Genomic DNA, 6,366 nt, shown 5'->3' with positions numbered 1-6,366 from the left:
ACTAATTGCACTAGATTTCACCTGTGGGTCCAACTATTCGCTATCCCTTCCATAGGGACGTGGTCTTAACTTCCTTAATTATTATTTTTCAACAATTTGTTTTTTATTTTAAAGATTTAATAATTTTAATAAGTAAATTTATAAAAATATTATACAAGTAATTAAAATAAAAAAAATTAAAATGTTAAATATCATCCACCGAATATATAAAAATAATTTATCATTGTACTGTTGAATTTCATGTAACTGCTTTTTTTACATTCTAGTATACATCAATTTATTGTATTTAATGAAATCAGAAATAATAATTTGACCACGCATGCCATAAACTTGACCTAAACGCATAATTAACATACCCTAAGCCATCTTCTATTAGGTAAAAAAGAAAAGAAAAGAAGAAGAAACAAATTGAAATATCTTTGAATAATCAAATCAAATATTAAAAAGGAATATTGGCATTGGAAGTTGATTTTCCTATAATAAGAGGGGGACTGTGGGTGCAATTATCAAAGGCAAAAGGTAGGGTCATAAAACGCAAAATTGCTTATGAAATGGAATAATGGAAACAAGGTCCCAATAATGCTGCTTGGATGTTGGGTAGGAATTAATACTTGATCCAAATTTTAGAGTGGTAATGACATGGTGGATCACCAAAAACAAAAACAAAAAAGAGTCCAAAGGTTGACAACCCTTTTTCATTCCACTTGGATAAACAGAGATTGTTTGTTCTTTTATTCAACAGTTTGTCCAACATGATTGGGTTTTCTTTTTCTTGGTTTACATTTTATTAATCGAGTTCATTTCCAATAAAATTATTATCTCTAAACCCAAACCAATTCAGATGGAACAAATAACCAACCCCCCCTAGAAATTTCACATTACCCTTAAGCTAATAAACAAGGGTTGGCGTCGAGTTGTATCATCTGCTTGTCATTTCATGCATGCAAATTGGCTGGCAAATGGGGCCATGTAGCTCTCCAAATATCGCTTGCCACCTTGGACTTGCATAATAATATCACTAAAAAAGATAAAATTGCAGACAGGTGGGGAGCACATTAATAGGGGAGTTGAGAATGTAAACACAGGCTTACAGCTTATAACAACGGTGTTTACCTTAATGGGGATTTATGAATGACCCAAAATTCCAATTAAAATAGAAAAAGGTGGCGGACATGGAAAGCAAAGAAAATGAAATGAAGGTCAGGGTTTATATGGAAATGGGGTCCAAATTGCCGCACGAAAGAAACGAAGAGAGAGGTGAATAAAATCTTTGTGTCCGCTTGATATTTGAACCACAAGTGAGGAGAAAGTGAAGGGAAAAGGCATGATTATTATGTTATTGTTGTTTGTGTTGTGCCCTTTTGTCCCCCTGCCTAGAGACCATGGATTTGATGCATTGTCTTTTATTATTGTCATGTCTGTCACACTCTCAACCATCTCCTGTTTTACTTGTACTGTTCAAAATGAACATCTTTCAGGATTTTGATCCGTACACTGTATATTTGGAGATTTTGATGGGCACAAATAGTTGCATGCATTTATCGCCCGCTTGCCTAACCTTCGTGAATTTCATGGAAGCCCTTTGTTCTTTTTCACTAGAGGGCCTAAAACTTATAATTTTGTTGAAATATTCTTTTTGAAATCAATTGGTTAAATTTACCTTTTAGATTTTTGTTCAATTATAATTAGATAAACTTACTAATAGCTATAAAATAGAGATGAGCACAAATGTTTAATTACCTAATCCAAAAGCTTTTTATTATTATAGAGCCTTGCACAAAAAGTAATCTATTATAAATCAACAAATACAAAAAGTTACTCACCACGTTACAATTTCACTTTTATACTCAATTTAGTTGTAATCTGAATAATAAGAACAACTTTCATACAATAAAATTGCACTAATAAGTTCCTAAAGTGAACATAATAAGTAATCTCTTGACCTCCTACTAAAACTGAAACAAACTTGCATTTAAATAAGCATAAATTAACATACTTAATTATAATTAATGTGAATTTTTATCTATTTAAAAATAGCTTTTAATATGATCTTCAATAAGAACTGAAATTGTCGAGATTATCTTAATGTAGTCTTATATGAAAAACAAAATTCATCAATAACAAAAGTAGATCACATTGAAAGTCTTCAATATCTTATTGTTTTATTTATTTTGTTCCACGCTTTCAACTTGGCAATACAAAGTCCTCAAAGAAGTTTAATTAAATGTCCAATATTCTTTTATCAAAATATGTCAATCAATTATAGCAAATTACATTGACATGTTAGATGCAAGCTAAGTTGCAACTGGAGTTGCATTTGACCCTTGTAACTCGCACTAACAAAATCCGAGTCAATTGCATATAATGGAACAACTTGGGAGGTAAAGATAACACAGTTGCTAAGATGCTCATTATCTTCTTTTGAGCAACTTGATGAATCTTTATCACTTTAAGTAACACAAAGTGACTTCTTTTTCTTCAATGTATTGACACAATGAGCTTGAATATGGAAAAAACCTTGACACCCATGGTATTGTATCCCCTTCTATTTCTTTTTGGGTGTGTCCTTGTTGATCACAACTACTTACCCTTTGCCTTGATAAGATTTCTGTTTGCATCAGATCTTCTATTTATCTTGGTTAACTTTTTTAAATGTTCTATTGAAATTTTGTGTAAGTAGGGTTGAAATTTGCAATGCAATATCCTTGGAGACCCTCTCATCCATGGACTTAATAAATTCCTTCATCCTTGCCTTCTAGTAGGCACAATTCATACCATCCAACATAGGAGGTCTCAAAACTAATGATCCATCTCAATAGCAAATCAATGACAAAATCTCCACTTAATGCGTCAAGTGTCTAACTTTGATACCAATTGAGAATTCGTTGAATTTGCCTTTTAGATTTTTGTTTAGTTGCAACTGGACGAAGTTACTAACAATAATAAAATATGGATGACACAAAATTTTGATTACATAGTTTGGAAACTTCCTACATTTATGGGCAAGACATCATTTAAGTCCAAGTTACTTACCAAATTGCAACATCACTCCTATACTTAATCTAGATCGCTCTCTCGACTCAAACTTTCCCCTTGAAAGCGTGGTTGTGAATTAAATAATAATAACTTTTGTACAATGATTTTGCAGTTTGAAGTTCCTAACATAAATAGAATAAGTGTAACAGTTCGTTTTCAGTTAAATCAGAACAGTGATTTCGGGACCACAAATTCGAGTTCGTAAGAAAAAAATTATTTTAATATTATTTCATGATTTGAATTATGATAGAAATATTGTATGAAAAATTCGTAAAGAAATTTTACCGATTACATGTTTAATTTATTAGAAAGGACCAAATTGCATAAAATGCAAAAGTTGAGTTCTAGTAGCTATAGGTATCAAATAGCTATGGAATTCAAAATTGGAGGTCCTTATATGGAAAATATACCATTAAAAGGAGTTAGTAGATAATTATGATGATTCATCAATGGAAATTTAAGAAAAGAAAAAGGACTAAATTGGAAAGAGAAATAATAAAAGATGATAAAAAAAATCTAATATCATCAATTATCATCATCTTTCCTAGCTATGAAATTTGGGTTTTGAGCAAACTTATTTGACTCAATTAGATATGTTTTCTTGTCCCGTTTTTAGTAATTTTTATATTTCTAAGATTGTAATAGCTTAATCAAGTTATCTCGAGGATTAATTTGCAAAGTTATCAAAGTACTAGGGTTTTTCCATGGATAAGTATGCATGAATTATAAAGTTTTATGGTAGAGAATGAAAGGTTGTTGATAGATAAATAACTTTTGTAAATGGAATTTTGATAAAATTATGATTTAGGGACTAAATTGAAAAGATGTAAGATTTATGGAAATTTTCTGAATTTTATGAAATACACGGGCTGTTATAGTTATATGTAAAAATTGGTTAGGCTTGGAATAAGTATTAAATTGCATGAATTTCATTTTTCGAGCCTAGGGACGAAATCAGAATTAATTAAAAGTATAGATGCAAAATGGTAATTTTTCCTAAGATGTGAATTGAATTGAATTAAGTATGAATTGTATTAAATTGATGTTAAATTCATTCGTATAGATTCGGATTGACCAAATACGAAGTTAGATCGAGGAAAAGAAAAAGTATTGGATTAGTAGATTTTGCATATACGAACATTGTCGAGGTAAGTTCATGTAACTAAATTGTATAATTATATGTTTGAATTGAATATTATGTATGTGTGCTGTGTAATTGACATGTATGAGAATCAATCACATAATCGATAATGTCCGATAAATATTAAGTCATGTTTGGATAAATGAAATTCGATGGATACAGGGTTCCAAAGTTGGTTGCGGTCATGTATATGTTGCGGACACACCACAGCTCAAAAGAGCGTCCCGTTATTAGCTCTCATGAGCATCCCGATAAATGGCCCTCTTGAGCTTCTTGTTAATAGCTCTTCGGAGCATCTTGATCGGTTGTGATCCTGCATGTGTTGTGGACACACCGTAGCTCTTATAAGAGTCTCGTTATATGGCTCTTCATGAGCTTCTCGATTAAAGGCTCTTCGTGAGCTTCTTGATCAATGGCTCTCCAGAGCTTCTCGATATGGCTCGCTTGAACTTCTCGATATATGGCTATCCAAAGCTTCCTGATTAATGGCTCTTTGGAGCAATTCGTTATTGGCTCGCATGAGCTTCCTGAATATGGCTCTTATGAGCTTCCCATTATACAGTGTAACACCCTTAACCCGTATCCGTTACCGTAACAGGGTTACGGAGCATTACCAGAGTTTACAGATCATATAACAGACATTTCATATCATTTAGCAATCATATCATAAATCAATCAAAATCAGTCATATTGTCCCTCATGTGAGCATTCGAGGCCCAAAATACACATTAGAAACAAGTCAAGACTAAATCGGGTACTCAAAATTTTTTTTAGAAACATTTAATATTTTTAACACTGTAGGGGTCACACGGTCATGTGACTCACACGGTCAAGAGACACGCCCGTGTCTAAGGCCGTGTAACTCATTGACTTGTATTCTTTTAAAAGATACAGGGGACACACGGTCGTGTTACCTGGCCGTGTGTCACACACAGCTGAAACACACGCCTGTGTCTCTACCAGTGTGGACAAAAATAGGCCATTTTACAAACCATATTTCTCACCAATTTGGTATCAACCTATAATTAACATTACGTATATCAAGAAGCCATAATTAGGCATCCAAAACAAGTCAAAATAAGTGAATTCGAGCATTCAATATATTCATATATATAACTAACTTATATGCATTTTTGTACGCAAAGTTTACCAAGCTAATTTGCTTTATTTTAAACCAAGTCACTTACCTACCAAAACATATCATTTGGTGCCAAAATGTATTTCAATTACTAACATATTTAGGTATATATATACCTTACATATTAAGGTACCGGTTCATAATAAATTCATCTCATTCCAAATCACGTGTATAAAATGCACATTTAGCTAACATTTTACCTTTCACCATACAACCATAAACCAAACCACACATCAACCATATAAGACAAATATGCACAAACCAAAATGTGCCAAAACATAAGCCAAATAAGTGGCTAATCTCAACAAAATACATATAGACCAACATTAATCAGATTACCTATACATGCCATTATAACCAAAATCAAAACATTCGAAAGTACTAATAGAACCGATGGATAGTGTGATATATCTCCGACAAGCTTTCAACCCGATCGAGCTTCCGATAATCTGGAAAGTAAAGGAAAACAACTACGTAAGTAATGAATGATTAGTAAGCTCGTATAAACTTTAATTATATAAATTCATTTCAAATATGAAATTTATACATATCAAGAATAATCCAATATTGATATCGCAATACTCGTGAAGTTATATTCAATAACTCACAAGGTGAATAAATCCACAGTATCACTTATACATATTATTCCTAGCATAGTAGGATTTTAAACAACTTTAACTCTTCCAAATTTCTTTATTTTCATTTGCATTTCTTTACTTTCCACACTCATTCCATATGCATAACATGCCAGTCATAAACATATCATTCAACCATAGCCACAAGCTAGTGCATTTAAACATAATCTTTTTTGAATTAATCACATGATAAGTCATTTCAAAAGAAATTGCATAACTTAAACCTTACCACTCTTTCATGAGCACTAGCATATTTTTTCTTGAGTACTTACCATTTCAGTGCATCATATAAATAACATATTACCATTCAACCAATAGCTTGGCACTTGCCTAAGCATCAACAACAACACTTGTTAGCGTACTTGCACATATTTCATATAAATTCAACATTGATAAATTTATTTTCTCGACATGTC

Source organism: Gossypium hirsutum, chromosome D02 (genome assembly GCF_007990345.1).
Source record: "Gossypium hirsutum isolate 1008001.06 chromosome D02, Gossypium_hirsutum_v2.1, whole genome shotgun sequence".
NCBI classification, from domain to species: domain Eukaryota; kingdom Viridiplantae; phylum Streptophyta; class Magnoliopsida; order Malvales; family Malvaceae; genus Gossypium; species Gossypium hirsutum.
The sequence above is the reverse complement of the archived record's forward strand: the minus strand, read 5'-3'. Positions refer to the sequence as shown.